Here is a 17651-nt window from a genome sequence, read left to right on the forward strand (position 1 = left end):
TGCCCAGTCTCACCTGCCTCATTGAATCCAAGGGGTGCATGCTGGGGATCGAATCCTGGCTGCCACATCTGCCTAAGCAGGTGCTTTTAGTCTGCCCTACTTTTCTTCCGCCTTTTTTTTTTTTTTTTTTTCTCTTTTTGAGAAAGAGTTATGTGCTGTCGACTACGCTGGCCTGGGATTTACTGTGGAGGCTGGGCAGGCCTCAGCCATCCTGCCTCTCTGAGTTCTTGGCTGGGACTCCAGGCACATGGCCCTGCGTTCGGCTCTTCCGCCATCACTTCCCTCAGCTCTGCACTTGATAGCAGAGTCTGAAACATCCCAAACATCATGTAAAACCAGGCTGTGCTCCCCTCTTGGGGTGCTTCCCCCACTGCCCTGCATGTAGCCTGCATTCCAGCTAGTTTTAGGTCCTCTGACTTCTGGAATGTTCTATCAGGAATGTCTCAGTAGCTAATTTCTACCAAACTTTCTACCAAGAGTTGTGAAACTTGCAAAACTTCCTCACAGCCAAAAGAAAAAGCCAAGATGGGAAACAAAGGCCACTCAATGAATACGTCCTATAAAACGATACATCTAAGAAATGGAATTACCAATATATTAGCATGTAGTGGACAATGTACATAAGCACTCAATATTATCAAGTTTTTATTAATAAAAATCTGTGTGACAAAACCCTACAGTTTGGATCTGACATGACCCTTAATGGTCAAAGGATTGAAATTACAATTTCCAGACAGGGTGCCTGGGATGGGTGAGCCTTTAGGAGATGGGGCCTCACTGGAAGAGCTGGGGTCCCTGGGGTGGCCCTGAAGGGGACACTGTGACTTTCATCTGTGCTTGCTGCCGCTCCGCGCATGCTTCCTGGTGGGCTGATGTGTGCGCTTTGGCATCACCACATGCCCCGGGGAAGTGACCCCAGACCATAGGCCGAGCTCACCTAAACTATAAGCCACAGTGTGTGTGTTTTCTAACTCAATTATCTGTGATATCTGTGACAGTGACAGAGAGCTGGCTGCCAACATCGAACGTAACAAACCATATTTCATAACAGTCATGACATCATTGGTTGTGGGAGATGACACTGCGGTCCCCAGCACTCTGCCAATTAAGCAATGAGTCATGCAGTTTTAAGACTGGAATTCTAATTTTCTACTTAAAGAACCGCTAGACCAGCCATAGCGAACCTTTTAGAGATGAGGTGCCCAAACTGGAACCAAAACCCCACCTATTTGTGACACTGTGCTGACACTGCCCCTGTACATGCTGTTACCCATGCGTGGCTGCTGGGGCAATGCCTGGTGACCTGGCTTCCGGCTGACAGAGAGAGCCCTGTGTGCCCGCCGTGGCACACGTGCCGTTGGTTCACCACCAGCTCCAGACTTTCTTAGGAATTCCTTGCATACATAAAGTAAGTATAAACGAACTAAAGTGGCCTCTGCATTCCGAAAGAATCTTCAACTACTAAGTCAACTCTTCAAAATTACAGGTCCACAAAGAGTTATGGCTGCTTCCGTCACTGGCCCTGGACTTGGATCACAGTGCTCCTGTACGGTCTCTAGGACTGTCTCCCAATCAGCTGACCCCCAATCTCCAAATTCTGACACACAGTCATGATCCACAAATTAAGCTGTCAGCCTTTTCTTTGCCACAGGGCTGCCTTGTAAACAGATCCCAAATTCGGTGGTGTTAAGTTTTTGAAAACACAAAGTTTCAGAAATGAAACATGGGGCTCAATCAATATACACAAACTCATTATTTGAAAATGCATGAAACTGACTAAAGAAGGAAAACTGAAACAGAAAACAGATTTTATCTGTTCAGCCCAACACCAGGACCAGTGTCACTGTCATGGCTTGGCACTGAGCCAAGTCGGCCCTGGCCTCCGGCACCTGCTTCCCCACCTCTTCTGTGCTTCTGCTCCCTGACACCCTTCCAGACACTGGTCAGTGGCCAGGGGCAGAGGCAGAGCACTCCAGAGCTGCCCCCGCCATCCCTTCTTCCTTAGTACTTCAGTGTTTGCTTCTCTGAAGCGGCACAGCACCTAGAACCTGCATGACGCGGACGGAGCGGCTGGCGTGTGAGGCACCCACCAGTAGAAGCAATGGCACGGGCCGGAGCCTGGCAGCTCTCTCAAGGATTTAGAACTCTCCTTGGTTTGGGTAAGAAATCCCAAAAGAAAAAAGTTCCTGCCCCACAGCAGGCACTCACCCAGGGCAAGTGGAAGGAAAATGCATTCAAGAGCAGGTTAAACACTGCATCTGTCCTCCTGGTCTCGAGTAGATGTCCCTCCCCTTTTGTTTGCAAGGAAGGGCTCTAAGAACAGTATATCAAGACGTCAGCAATCTAGAAATTAAGTTGTCAGCTTTTTCCTCTGTACTGCAAATTACAAAAGAATTAGAGGTTTGGTACTAATAGAAGCTTATACCACTAAAGTGTGCAATTTAAGCAATCATCTCAAGGCCTAAAAACGTACGCTGCAGACATTTCAACCAAGTGATCTGCAGTTCTGGGACCTAATTTCTATTTCTACTTCTCTACTTCAAATACTTTTTTTTTCCTCTTCAGAAATGTTTTCTGGAATCACAGCTCAGTAAGCACTGCACTGAGCTGCCTCACGTTCAATACACTCACCATAGGGACAGTCACCTTAGCAAAGAGGGACAGAAAAGGACAATGAATATGTGTGGCAGCTCTGTGGATCTTCAGTTTTTTCCCTACTCCACACTAAATCCAGAAACCAGCATATCAGTGTACTTTACGGCTTCACAATTCCTCCGTTCCTTTTGTAATTTATTCAACACTAACTTGAAAGAAACGTCTCTGAACATCTCTGCACAAGAATTTCCAACATGGATTAAAATGTTAAATCATAAAACAATTGGCAAGCAAAGCAAAAATTAGTGATGGAAATCGATGACCTCAGACCACTGCAGATATCTCTTGGGCTTGTGAAATCCCCAGTTCTCACAATTTTTTCAAATTGCCAACTGCGATCATGTCACTTAAAACAGGTCAGAACAGTGCCTGCTCAGAAAATAAATTGCATCTTTAAAGATACTACATACTTGTAAAAGGACAACCTTAATAATCTAAACTGCAAATTTATCAAGGATGCTATTTTAGTACAAGGAATAGTAAGAAATACACTGGCTTCATGCATAAACAAAAATATTGACTCATTACTGTAGTTCTTTAGATAAATTTTAAATGCCCCCCTAAAAATTATACTATGTTCCTTTATAAGAGAAATATTCAAATTTCTGCTCTATCTCCACAGGGACATCTTGGTCCCGGATCTCTGAAGCGCCTGTTCCCGGCCAGCTTACATTGCCTTCTTCTCCAGTTGAACAGAAAATACCTCGTAGCGCAGCTCAGTGTGAGAAGAGAGGCACGGAGCAACAAGGTTACCCAGCCAGATGCCTCTGACAGTCTGGCTTTTGCCTGCCCCACCCTTGTCTCCTCTCAGCCACAGTGATGTCATAACGCCAGGCAGGGCAGTGGCTTCCGGTCCCGGTCCCAGTCCTTGCTTCTGAGCACATAATTCTTTACAGCCAGGGCAAATCACATGATGGCACAGCACCCCAGGAGCCAACAGTGCCTGATGAAGTTGCAACAAATGAGCAGCCATGGAGCCAGCCTTGTGGAGGATAGGGATGCTGCAGGAGCACCATTAGGGATCTCTCTAAATGAAGAGCCCTGAGGCTGAGTGCGTGGTTTCCAGCCGGCCTGGGTTCTACAGCGAGGCTGACCAGCTATGTGGAAGAACCCATGATATTTAAGAATGACTACAACATGCATACGATTTAAGAAACTTCTCTTCCTCACAGTCAGCGTTGCACAGAAAGAAAGTGTATTGCTTTTCAGCCTAGTCTTGGAGTTCTGGTTTACTGGCAAGGCCGTGAATTCTAATTCATCAATTTCAGATGGTTTTTTAAAGCACATGCTTAAAAGATGAATGCACACCCTGCCACATGGGGGAAGGTACTTGTACTGCACATCCCTGTCATATGTAACACAAAATACAGTAAATTCAGAAAGGATTCCCAAGAGGACAACATCATCTCAGGCCATAGATGGTGCTACTTAGGTGGTTTCAATGCAACTGGGCAAACAATTAAAAAATGGACACATAAAACTGCAAAAATCCCTAATCTTGTATTTCAACACAAAGTTGGCCCATATCCAAGTGCCACAGAAGATCTGACAAAAACTGCTTTAACCTAAACCACATTCATGCAGAAGGAATGACTTACAAAAACGTGCCCACATGACAGAGACTCTGGCCTTCAGCTCTGCTCCTCAATCCTTCCTCTAAAAGTGGCTGACAGCTCAAACAGACACTTTTCTTGTGACCAACAAAACAGTCTGTTCTGCAAAACTCACTCGCCTGAGTGCATCAGCTAGACTAACTGTAGGCAGCAACTCGTGCATCTGATTATTTCGCTTTTCTAGCCCATCAGAAGATCCTTCTACAAATGAGACAGCATTTCCCATCCAGCCTTCTTCATAAATGTCCTGGAAATTAGAACTAACGTCACACTTCTCCAATTTTGAATACATTTACTCTTACAATAAATTTAGGACCCCAACTAAAGTTTGGAGCGTTTTGATGCCAAATTAGCATGTAGTGAAAAAAATAATCTTGCTGAGCTCATGTAGAAGCCACCTTCCGGTTCAAGGCATTCATGCAAGTTTGATGCACTCCTCTGTCGCCACTGAGCTGCGTTCCCGGCTCCCACACACAGTGTGTTATCATTTTCGCGTCCTTGGGCCTTTAAAACAAATCAGTGCAAAATTAAAAACAATGTTTCCAGCGCTTGGCATGACGATTGTTCTACCAGGAAGCCAGCTCTACCCAGAGAAACTCCAGCTCACCTGGGTGCCTCGGGGCCCCAAACTGGGCCAGAAGCAAGGCCAAGCGAGCTCTGTGCAGACGCAGCTCCGCAGGGCGGCGCGGAGAAGCCGAGCCCCGGCCTGCACGGCGCCGGCCCTGCCACGGCGGATCAGCGCCACATGGTCCCTCACCGTTCCTGTCGTTCCGCCACGGTCTCCTCCCAACTTCAACCCGGGCCTGCGCAGGCGGAAGGACCCTAGGTAAACTTCAGATCCGCTGCTCTAGAAGGGGAGCCGGCAGGGTCGCCCCCAGCGTCGCAGAGGAGCACAATTACGATTTACTGGGTAACCACACCCACCGCATTGCAGAAGCCGCGAACCCCGCCCGGGGCGCGAGGGGGAGGGGAGGGGAGCAAGTGGGGTGAGCGGAGGGGTCCCCGAGACCCAGCCCGCGTCCACACCTCTCGCCGCCCCCGCGCTGCCCGGGGGATCCCGCCCTGCCTGGGTGGGGGGGGGGCAGGTGCGCAGCTGGTCTGGCGCCCCGAGGAGGCCGGGCAGGTCCCCCAGGTGCCCAGGCCCGAGACCCCGCCGCCCCCGGCCGGGCGGAGCGAGTTACATAAACGTGGAGATGCTCCGTGCGCACCCCGGCCCCGCGGCCCAGCAGTGCCACCCCCGCCCCGATCGCCCCGGCCCCGGGGTCCTCAGAAACGGGGTCCCCGAAACATGGCGCTCCGGGGCGGACCGAGCAGCCCCTGCGCCCCTCCGGAGGCCCCGGCCAGGCCGGGTCCGGAACCGCGGTCGGTCCCGGGCGCGCAGGGTGGCGCAGCCCACAGCCTCGCACCAGGCTCGGGCGCGCCCCGGGGACCCCGCACCCCCGTACCCCGGCGCTGGCTGAAAAGTTACCTGGGCGCGGGCAGGCCGGCTGGACTGCGGCGGACGCGCTGGCGCGGGAGGAACCGCAGCCGCCCCGCCCGGCGACACGCAGCCCGCGGACCGACGCGCGGCTCCACGCCCAGACTCCGCGGCGGGCGGGGCGTCCCCGGCAGCGGGAGAGGGGTGCCGTGACCTTCAGGTGAGTGGTTTATGGGCCCAGGATGCAAGACGTTTATGATGCTTTCGCGAGAAAAAAATCAGAGGGGATGTGTGTCTCAGAGACTGGGAGTCAGGAAATTTTAAGTTGATAGAGAAGACTTGAATTGAAGGCTGCGGAAAAGAGGCTTCCGCTCCATCCGCCCGCACCCCAGCTCCTCCCCACGCCGGCCCCACGCTCGCTCGGGGCTGGACGGCTCAGGGCTGGACGCAGAGGGGAGGGCTCGGCGCGTGGGCGGGGAGCGGTTCCCTTCCGAGCCTCCAGGCCAGGACCCAGGGCTGGCAGCCCCCCTCCCCCCAACTCCCTGACCCCTGCAGGCGGTTGGCGAAGGATGAGGGCTCGGAAGGAGCCCAACGATGCTCGCTCACAGAAGCCTCTCAGCGAATACAGGGGGCTGGCCCATCGCCAGGAGGTGGGCGCAGGGGCCAGGTTTCCAGGAGGGGAAAACCCCACAGAAGAAGGACGTGGTGCCCTCCGTGGTGGCAGAGTCGCAGATCCATGGCAGGGAAGTTGAAAACCTGTCCTGCCTACTTTGCTGTGGCATTCTCAGACCCGGCTCCTGCAGGTGTGCCGAAATTTTGATCCCGGAAATATGACTGAAGTCACGTTTGTAAAAGACAGTGTGGCATTTTACAGTCTAAAGGGGCAGTATCAGGTCACTTAGGAGGCCAGTGTGGCCCTGACCCAAAGGCCTGACATAGTGAGCACCTAGGCGGTCCTTAAAGGTGACAGCTCAAGTACTAAGTTCAGGGCTCACTGAGCTTAGGCTTTCTTCCGGAAATCCCCGTCTGCACCGCGCGCCCAGCTCTTGCGCACAAGGCTGTGTGGAGCCGCTAGACCAAGAAGCTAGCTCCCCTCTGCAAGTGGCCTGGAGCACGTCTTGCTGTTTACAGTGCGCTCTGAGTTGGCGTTATCGTGGGGACGCAGATGGCTTTCATACTTTCATTCATTTTACTGCGGCATTTTTGTTATTTTTTAAATTGAAGCAAACTGTTCTCTCCATGACTCATGAATCTTAATCTTTTTGGCGAGGAAAAGCAGGGTTAGTACACGAATGACTCGTGCCTAGGGAGGAGAGCGGTGGAACGACGTGGTCCATTAGGAAATGCAGGAATACCTCGCCAATTATTGAAATAGTCTATGAGCGTAAGAACACAGCTGCCTAGTGAACCTGAGAAGCAATTATGGCGACATACTTGGGTTTGACCAGCGTCTTCCACCACTGTCACTTCTCCTGGCACAGAAGTGCCCGCCTTGCACCAGCACCACCCAGCTCCCTGCGAACTTGCTTATGTCTCTAACCACACTCTTCCTGCTACCTTGCTGCTGTCTGGCAGGTTCCCACTTCCACCCACCCCCAGGCATCTCTGTCTCCCCACAAGGCCTGCTGGGTCCACTGCAAGCCAACCACTCATTCTGGGCTAAAAAATGAATGGGCCTTGGAACATGAAGGAAGGTGTCTCTTGTCTTCCACTTTGCTGGTGTAGAAGTAGAAGGGACTGTTTTCAAAAATCGATCCACCTCAGTGATAGCAGGGTCCCACAAGAGATACAGCATCCTGATACCCCGAGAGCAGATAATGAAAAGTAGATGATAAAGCAAGTCAACAAGGAAAAACACCAGCACCAAGAAATAAAATGAGCTCTTCCACAAGGAAGAAGGAAAACCGCAAAGCCGTAGCAGGTGGCGATTTGTTCACAGCTGGACTTGATTGCTTTCTTAGAAGCTGAACTTCCCGCCACCTCCTTCTCACTGTCCCAGGGAAAGCCTGGTTCACACCCCTCCCACTCAGAGAAGGCTTCATGCTTGTCCTCCTCCAGGGACCCTTCGCAGTGCTCCTTCTGTAAGTTATGGAGGAGGTCGGGGAACGCCTTTCACGCGCTTCCAGAGCCAGCTCTGATTTGGCACAAGAAGGCCGTTCTCCAGATTCCTACTTTGTTCTCTTGGGAGAGGGCTGTGAACGTGAGACAGACACGGACATCCCCCATGGAAAGGTGGGCCAGGGAGACAGCTCAGCAGCACAAGTTCCTTAGTTCGATCCCAGGTACAAAAAAATAGTAATAGTAATAATAAAAGGAAGGGGAAGGAGTCTCATCCTTGGTATTCTGATGCTTATTGTAGAACTCTTACTCATGGGCCTCCTATAGTTGCTCTACCACACACCCCTGAAAGCCGAGAAGCTGACCAGAACGCTAGCTGTAGTTTGGCAAAAAGGGTGTACCTTACTGCCAGTAGGATTGTGTGAATTCAGCCTAAGCTGAAGAGCCAGATGCCCGGAACCTCCACCTACCATGAGAATTAATAGAACCAGGACCCATTGGTACTCCGTGGTACTGAACGAGAGCATCGACTGTAGCCTGCAGCCCAGATAGGGATGGGCAGAGCTCACAGGTCCTGCTGACAGTGATATTGTCAGCCTCAGGATTCCAGATCAATGATAGAGTGGCCAGTGGGCCCATTTGAAGTTCAGCCCCAAACGTGGGGATTAAAGGAGTACTGAAGCTTAGCCCAAGCCGACAGCGCCAGGCTGCTGGCCCTCTCACTCAGCTGTCCTCCTCTGCTCAGACTGACTTAGTGAAATGCTGCCAGCCCTTGCTACAACTGCTTGCAGTGCGCTTTGAGTAGCACCAGGCACCTGGATTGCATATCAAATCCTTAAAAGTAGAACCTAATGTCTTCAGCCGCAGTGTCGCTGGAGACCGTTAGGAAGAGAAATACAAGGATGAATTCATAATTCAAAAGCAACAGGCTTCTCCTGCTGAGATAAAAATCTGGAAGTGTTTCTAGGCTTTAGGAGCGTGTTCAGAGCTCACAAAGGATTCAGGACGTGCCGTGATACGGGGGTGCACACCTTGTTGAAGGCACCTGTACACGGGCAACGCACAGACGCAAGGTGAAATAAAAATTATCAGCACTACAAATGCATCACAAAATGCACAAAAGCCTAAGTGCTAGCACACCACAAAAAGTCATTCTTAGGGACGGGGAGATGGCTCAGTGTAATAAGCGCTTCCTTGGCAAGCGCAAGGACCTGAGTTCAATGCCCAGTTCTGGAAAAAAAAAAAAAAAAAGTCATTCTTATTCACCTCAATTCCACATGTCCCTTGTCGTTTTTATTTGTACTCACAATAGCTACAAAGGTGGGCCAACACCTGTCATGTAAGTTTTATCGTATTAAAATAGACCTTTATTATTTTTTTGGCTTTCTCCCTTTCTAGTCAATTTCAGAAATAGATCTTAACCCTGTTAAAGAGAATAATTTCTAACAATAAATTTATAAGGGTTATTCAAATGCCTAGTTTTACATAAACTTGAAATGTTCAATAATTCTATTCTTTTCCCCTAAAATTAAGAATCCAGTCTGAATGCTTTCTCTTTGTAGTTTTTATATATAATATAAAAATGAAAAAATAAAATATAAACAATGGGAACTGGTGATCCAAAGCATTAAATGTAACTCCCAAATGAATGATTTCTATTGGTTATACCAAGACAGTTAACATTTTTAGCCTCCCTCACCAAAGAAGACATAAAGTGCTGGCAAGCCTGTCTATTGCCTATGAACTTGTAAGTAATCCTGACCAGCCACTGTGCTGCGTTCCAGGAGCTACCAAGGAAAACCAGCTAGGGAAGGAAGGAGCCTCTTTGCACGCTCAGAAATCTGGTTTAACTTCTCAGTGGGATCTGCAGCTTAGCATTGCCCTCTTTAGGTAACTGTGTGGTGGTTAACTTCACAGAGCCGCAGCTACTCGCAGAAAAATGTCTGCATTGCCTACCTGCTTCCCATCGGCCACACACTCTTCCCTTCCGCCTCATCTCGCCGATGTGCACCTCACAGTGTCAGTTTTCACGCCTGGCCCCTCTTACCCTGCAGCTCCCAGGATGCCCTGGGAGCCATGAAAACACCTTCTACAGAGCCTTTGTCACAGGAAAAGGTCTGTGTAGCAGGTCGAAACCACCTGCAAACAGCCCTTGGCCTTGCTCCTGCCCTGTTCTGGGTTCTAGGAGGGTTTGCCTGATTTTCCTGGCTCCTCGAGGAGCCAGGAGGACTCCCGGTCTTTCTCAAGCCAGGTTGGCTGCACATAGTTTTCTCAGTTTTGTTTTTGTGTGAAGAATAAACTTAGAAAGTGATAAACATATTTGTTCCATTTATATCAGAGTGTTTTTAAAATGTACATTTTGGGTGGAGCCTCAGACTAAGCAAAGCACAAGCTCTGAGTCGGAGGCCAGGCATTTTTAGGAAGCTCTCTGGGTGACTATAAATTGCCTTGGGTCTAGGTGGCCAGCTGATACCAGCAGTCCCACAGGTGATGAAGTAATATGCAGGCAAATGTTCACAGAAGCTAGAAGAGAGAAAAAGCTGAGGTTGTATGACATCCTTGTTCACCCACTCAGGTGTCTAAGCTTAAGGCAGCCTGCACTGCATGAGCACATTCCCATTTTGCAGGAGACTTAGTGCTTGGAACCTGTCCTTGTACGCACAGGTCCACAACAGCGGCTCATTAGCAGTGAGTGTAGTAATAAATAACAATGAAAGATTGTTCTGTTCCCGGTCCCAGCAATAATTGCATTAGGTGCCCATTTATTGAAGATTGCAGTAACTGTATGGCTCTGACCCTAATTTCCAAGTGCAGAAAACATCTCTGCAAAGCTGCCAAGGGCTGTCTTGTTAAAAAGGGAAAACGAAGGCTAATCGCTGGCAGTTTTGGTTAAGGCGGAGCTGACTAGCTTAAGCCCAGGAAACAGAGACTTTATGATCATCGATACCTTTCGGTATGACAGACTTAGGCAGACAGGAATTCCTTTGGCTAACCAGTGAACCAAATTGAGTATACTGACTAGAGGGTATATCTGAAAAAAAACTCATAAATCTTATTAAAGTGATATTTTGTTAATTTTATTATATGGATCTTACATTTTTCACATCAATTTGTAAGATTATTTTGGTTTTATGGTTGATAAGATCTATGGGGAAGAGAAATTCAAGTGTCTCTCTCTCTCTCTCTCTCTCTCTCTATATATATATATATATATATATATATATATATATATATATGATGATATATATGATCACATAGTGGGTGGAAGCAACAGAAATAGTTTCTTTTGTTAGAGGGATGTTGAAGATGAGATTTCAGCTCAGGAAGGGAAGACTGCCATTGTCTCATGGGCTGAGCTGTTTATGAGCAGCAGGCTGTGCCGCTAGGACACTCAGGGCACCTGTCAGTAATGTCCCAGACAAGACATTTTCCTGTCACCAGGGCCCTGGGTCAAGCTCCTTGCTAGCGTGTTGTCCTGTGTGAGAGGAGACAGTTTTCTAAGAGCTTGTCACTTGGACAACATGACTTGCCCACAATTCCACCCTCCAACATTGCCTTTGTGACGATGTGGATGTGTGACCTGGCTTTTCAGTGCCCTGCAGAGCTTCTCCACTGCGGACTGAGGTAAGTTTGGCAGTGCATTGGTGCTTTTTCTCCATGACATCTGCACTCCCCTCCCTGGGAAGATGTCTTCTTCCATCCATCATCTTCCATTGACTTGTTTCACCTTCTTGCATCAGATCTTTCTGTACATCCCTCTAAGCCGGGCTTCACTGAGTCATCTCATGGCCAGGAATGGTACTGCTTCTGAGTCAAGGTGTGAATATTCTGAGTGGAGGGGCTGGGGACATAGCTCAGTGGCATAAGCACCTACCTGGCAAGTGCAAGATCCTGAGTTCAATCCCTGGTACCACCAATAAATAAATAAATAGGGCCAAGAATGTAGCTCAGTACAAAGGTCCTGGGTTCAGTCTTCAATTACCCCTCAAATATTCTGAGTGGGAATCCATTAAGCTCTCCTTCTAATTTTCCCCAGAACTCACAATGCCCAATCCCAAATGACATTCTTTAACAGAACCCTACAGGCACACACCCCAAATTCTATTCTCACAAAGGCCATTGTGGACAGACAGAGCAGTCGACAGTGTTTGAGGATCACGTGGCCTTCACATGTCCACTTTCTTCAATGTCAATATTCATTGAAATATTCCTTCCACTTCCTGTTTTATTAAAATGGATGGGTGGATCTCTATGTGCCTTGCAAGAATCCTCTGGGAGAGGGTTTGGAACACAGCACCCAGCGTTAGTGGTGATGACTGGGGATAAGCACACAAGGGCTCATGATACAATTCTCTGTGTTGTGTGCATTTGAAATAATTCATAATTAAAATTTCCAATTTCAGGTACCAATACCTGAGATGTATACCAAACGGACAAAACCCCTGGGTACATAACATTGGTAACATCTTTATGTAACATTTTCCAAGTGATCTGTATGTGGAGGCAAAAGGGATAAAGTAAAGCACTAAAGCACAGTGTTATGAATTTCTCAAAAAATCATTATAGCTAAGAGATACCTGAACAGCCCTGCTTACTGAAGCATCTTACAGTAGCCAGGATGGGGAACCAACTAAATGTCCAGTGACAAATGAGTAGATGAAACAGTGTCACGCACGCACACACACACACACACACACACACACACACACAGGGGATCTTTAGATTCTTCTAATTATTTTGAAAAGCGCTATACACACACACACACACACACACACACACACACACACATTACTGGGTCATAAGGAAGGTTGAGTTTCTGTCATTTGTGACAAAGTGGGTAGAACAAATGGAGACTATGTTAAGTGAAATGGCCCAGATAGAGACAGGATTCCTAGGTGTTCACATGTAGAACCTAAAGGACCCTTGAGTTCATTGAAGAAAGGACTAGAACAGAGGTCACTAGTCATTAGGAAGGAGTAGAGATTGGACCATAGGTTCCAAAATATAGAACACTGGGGGGAACTGGATCTTGTGTCAAATCACAGTTAAATGCTAGCTGGTCTACAAGTCTGTGTGCTTTTCAAAATAATTAGAAGAGTCCAAAGGTCCCCGATGCATAGAAATACTAGGTGCCAGAGAAGATAGACGCACTAATTATCCTGAATTAATCACTGCACGAGGCATGCATTTATGGAGTTACTGTACTGCTCCCCATAAATATCTGCAGATATATATTGTATATATGTATTTCTTTTAAAGAATCTTAAAGAAGATTCTGCAAAAGAGAAGTATTGAGAAAAGAAATTAATAGGAAGTGCTTATTTATATCGGAAAAGGCTCCCTAAAGTAATTGGAAGAAGCCCCTGGAATGAGCACACGTGTGACTCAAGCACACACGGGTCACACGCGGTGGCGCTGCCACACTCAGGGAAACCCGTTCCTGTGGCTGGCTGCCCATGCCTCAGCGCTGCCAGTAAAATGAAGGCATGTTCCCCACCAAGCATAAAGGGCCTGCAGCACGTGCTGGACCATGACTAGAATTTCAACAACTCATTACGCAACTGCCAGAAAACATATTCTCAATTTTTTTTTCCAAGTTCCTGTGTGGTGTTGAAAAGATACTCGTGATTATCTTAAATGATGAGTAATAGAAAGTTCTAGCATGTGGCAAAACACACAAAGATACGTGGCACACTGGGGGTTTCTGTAGGAAACTGTCTTAGTAAATATAACCAGAACCACTTGGGAGTGGCCAAGACCCATCGGTGCCTCGGCTCGAGCCCTCACAAGCACGTTCCTCCTAAGGTTGCCTCCCAGCTGGAGCCGTGTGAGCCCACCGCAGCATACGTCGGGCTGCGTGCCTCACAGCTCAGCCCCCTTAAGGCCTGCAGCACTTACGTCACTGCCATCACGCGAGCTAGCTCCTTCCCCCGGCCACATCTACCGGCCACGCTATGTGTCTGACACTGGTGGGAACGGCCACTGTGGGTCCTCATGCCAGCTGGGCACCTCCTCTGCTTTGTGTCAGCTCTTCTCTCTGATATGCTCAGTCCTCACCAGCCTCACTTCTGTGCTCACAGGCCACCTTGCAAAGGTACCGCATGCCACACTTTAGATACGTGGTGCTATAAAACTGCAACTAGGTACTGTGGCTGGAGCTCAAGCGCCCCCCAAAAGTCCATGTAGCAAGAGCGACGTGCGCTGCTGGGAGGCATGGAGCTTTGAAGAGGAGCGGGGCTCTGCAGGGGACTGCGGGCCCAGCCTCTTGTTCCCTCCACTCCACTTCCTGGCCAAGAGGAGAGTGGTCTTGTTCCCCTTGTGCTTCCCTCATGATGCCCTCTTGACACTGACACAGGTCTAAAAGAGACAGCACCCTTCAAGCTCTGCTTGGAAATTTCCAAAACACTGAGCCAAAATAACCCTTTTCTCTCGGCCAGTTGATCCTCTCAGGTACTTGCTGTCGTGAGGATGACACCGGGCTTCCCCAGCCTTTCCACTCTCCTGTAGTTTTTCTTATCGTTGTCTACACTGTATGATGTCTTTACTTGCTAGGATCCCTGTCCCCTCTCATCCTGCATGCCACAAAGCCAAGAGCGGCTGGTTCCTCAGGCTTCTCCTCTGCATTACACTCATGACAGAGCACCCCAAAGGCCCCGCCCCCAGCTGGGGAGCTGATGGAAGCTGTCGGAGCCTCTTGGAAACTATGGCCTAGAAGAAAGAGGTGAGGTACGGGAGGCATGCTGCTTTTGAAAGGGGCAGTGGACTCCAGCCACACCTCACTCTGTCTCTAATTCTCATGAGGGTCAGCTCCCTCCCCAACCCAGCACCCACCCCGAGGATGTGCCACAACACAGGACCATGGACTGGAGCCTCTTAAACCATGAGCCAACATAAACTTTCCTTCGATGTTTATCTTAGGTGTTCTGTCACAGTGACAGAAAGCCAACTCCCCAAAGGTGTCCAGGACATGTTGGCTGAATGGAAGGATGAGGAGAGTGGCAGGGATCATGCAGCATGGTGCGCTGTGCAGAAAGTGACTGGGGGGACAACGTGAACTGCAGAGCTCCATTGGCCAAGGCTGGAATTGAGGAACCAACTAAATGTAAGAGGGAACAAGTGACATATGACAAAGATGCAGATAAAAATATGACATGTCATAATCCCCTTCGTGGATGGGAAACACTGAACCCTCCAGTGCATGCCTGAAACAGCCGAGAGTGATGAACCCTATAGGTGCAATGATTTTCCTTTCCATACAGATCTATGATAATGTTTGATTTATAGATTAGGCTCAGGAAGAGATGAATAGTAATAATACTAAAACAGAATAATCATCGCACTATACTATGTGTGTACGTCGGCCTGAACACAGTTTATGATGCTCCACTGCCCCTTCTCGTTGACTGAGGGTAATGGAAACCCCAGATGCTGGGTATCGCTTCCATTCAGTGATGGGAATGATGTGGGCGAAACCCCCCCACACCCCACAAGGCTCCCTGTCCTTACGGTCAGGCACCTGGGGGACTCAGCTGTCTCTCCTCGTCACCTATCTAGTGCGCCAGCTCTCAGCACGATGCCCAACACCAAAGGGTGTCACGGGACATGTCTCTCCTGGACAGGAGCTGGGATGCCAGGCTCCGAGCAGGCCCCTCTTCACTCATGGGCACAAACAATGGAAATGAGCAGGACAGTAGAAGACATCAGGCCATCCAAAGCAGAGGTGATGGCAGTTTTCCTATCAATTGTTGCCATGGTGATATCTATAGAGATCTAGTGATGATCAAGCAGTGAATACTTCTAAGAGAGGCCAGCAGAAGAAAAGAAGTCACCACCCACTCTCTTCACAAATCACGTGTGTCCCTTGCTCTCCCATGAAATGGCTCATTTTTTTTGGCTGCCTTTGCCTGCCCAGGAAAGATGAATTTTAAATGTTCTCATTTCCAGCTTAGAGCCTGTGCAGTCTTTCCATGTGCTTAGTATTAAGGCTTTATTTGGTGAGTTCCTGTTCTCTCAGACATCACCAGCCCATTGCTTTGTCTGTCTAGGGATTCCCCGTCTCTCCCTCCACCAGGGGAGGGGACCCAGGTTCTAGGGCTCCACACTCAGCCAGGTTCTAGGGCTGCTGGTCACCTGTCCACAGACCAGGTGACAACCACTACAACCACTGTGCTTCAAACACTGGGTGAGAGTGGTTCAGTACATGGATGTCTTAGCCTCCATCTGGCCAAATCCCAGGTCTGGGAGGCAGTGCCTCTCTCTTACTGATATTTGTAATTTTTTTTAGCATGAGCAGTACAGCACATCAACCTTATTAAAGGAAACTGGTGAGAACGCTAGCATGAGGGTAACCCAGCCACCCCCAGCCGCCCCGGGGGAACCCCAGCATCCTCGGACTCCTCCTTTCCTTTGCCCCACTACCACACCTGTCACCAATTCCCCTTTGCATACGACCTTGTGGACCTGCCTGGGTCTGTTCAACACCCCACTTGTCCTGTAATTACCTCTGCTCTGGTCTCTAACCCAGATTCTCCCAAGGGATGGAGCTCTCCGAGGCCACAAGTGAGGCTATCAGTGCTGCCATCCTCACCCCAGTGGTCACAGGGGAGACTGTCAGAAGCTGGGGTGCCCTCTTCTTCCACTCCAGCCAGAAGCCAGCCCTCTGTCCTCTTTCACTGTCTTTAATAAGATCATACGTCCTCATGAAGGGAGCTGCCACCTCCCATCCTTCGGCTTCTTCGGGGTTACCACTGTACCAGAGCATTTGTGACTGTTTGAGCAACCACTGTCCCTTCATAGGAGCACCCCCGCTTGGGAGCCTGGCCACCTCCGATCACCGCAATATCCCCACTTGGCCAGGATGCTCAGCAACCAGCTGGGTAAGCAAGCACTGATGGAGGCCGGGGCTGGGGCCGGCTGTGCTGCTGACGGTGGCCGGCTCAGGCTGCACAGTCGGGAGGCAGGGCCTCCCCCACCACACAGATGCTGAACACACAGGACTTCTACAGCGCTTTTTAGATCTTGGACACCCAGGCAAGGCTCCCTGCCTCCTGGCCGGTCTCCCTGAGTCTCGGCACCTGGGGTCCCCAGGGTTTCCTCTCCTGTCTCTCCTTTATGGACACGGGGGACTAGATGCCAAGTGAGGTCTCTGTAGGCCCAGCCCATTTGCCAAGGCTGAGGAGGACTGCTCTTGGCTCTCTGGAGGGCTACGGCACCCAGAAATCCATTCTTGGTCGCTGGGCAGCCTCGGCTCGGCCTGCAGTACAGGCAGTGACTGGGGCGCACTGCCCAGCAGACAGCGTGTGGTCATGGGGTGCCAGGCCTCCTTGAGCATGGCACAGACTCCACAGTGTGTCCCTCCAGCTTGCCCAGCAGCCACTCTCGGGAGAGGCATTGTTAGAGCGCTTGTTGGGGAAAGTCAAAAGCGTGTGCCTTATTATGGGAGAACCACTTCCCAAACTGCACATGCTCGCTAGTGAAGGCAGATTGTTTGCTTGAGGAAGCCAAAATGACTCAGCGCCAGGACAATGGATAAGGGGATTAAGAGAGGTCAAAGCCACTTGGCACCAAAAGAAAACCAAGAAGAGGATAAAGAAGAGAAGAGGGTGGAGGAGATGAAGGAGAGAAGCCCTGAGTTTTAACTATCAATAAGCAGAAAACCCTTCAATCCTCAGAATAGTTCAGTGTGCCAGTCTGAGCCCAAGGAGTAGCACCGAAGAGTCTGAGCACCAGAACCTTCTCCACTGACATCAACAGCTATTAGTTCTCGAGTACTTACTGTGTGCTGGGCAGGCTGCAAACTCGGTACATACGTTCTAGCAGGACAAGTCAAAATGCCCAGCCCTATCCCAGGCACCTGCAGCTGGGCGAGTCTGAAATGCCCAGCACTATGCCAGCTACCTTCACTTGGG

General features: G+C 49.5%; 1 protein-coding gene across 8 annotated transcripts in view; it reads right to left on the minus strand.

The window, feature by feature from the left end:
• Epb41l3 (erythrocyte membrane protein band 4.1 like 3) overlaps nt 1-17651 on the minus strand; it is a 186649-nt gene that overhangs the window by 150252 nt on the left and 18746 nt on the right. For 4 of the 8 annotated variants that reach the window (XM_023720387.1, XM_023720388.1, XM_023720389.1 and 1 more), the window contains exon 1: nt 5737-6036. The exons of 1 other annotated variant lie outside the window; for it this stretch is intronic. The gene's annotated coding sequence lies outside the window, so the exon portion shown is untranslated. Of the gene's footprint in view, nt 1-4875; nt 4971-5025; nt 5101-5736; nt 6037-17651 lie in introns of those variants that run through there. 3 more of the 8 variants (XM_012515712.2, XM_023720384.1, XM_023720383.1) reach the window with 3 other exon arrangements.

This window comes from Octodon degus, unplaced genomic scaffold (assembly GCF_000260255.1).
Source record: "Octodon degus isolate 3935 unplaced genomic scaffold, OctDeg1.0 scaffold00075, whole genome shotgun sequence".
In the NCBI taxonomy this organism is placed as follows: Eukaryota; Metazoa; Chordata; class Mammalia; order Rodentia; family Octodontidae; genus Octodon; species Octodon degus.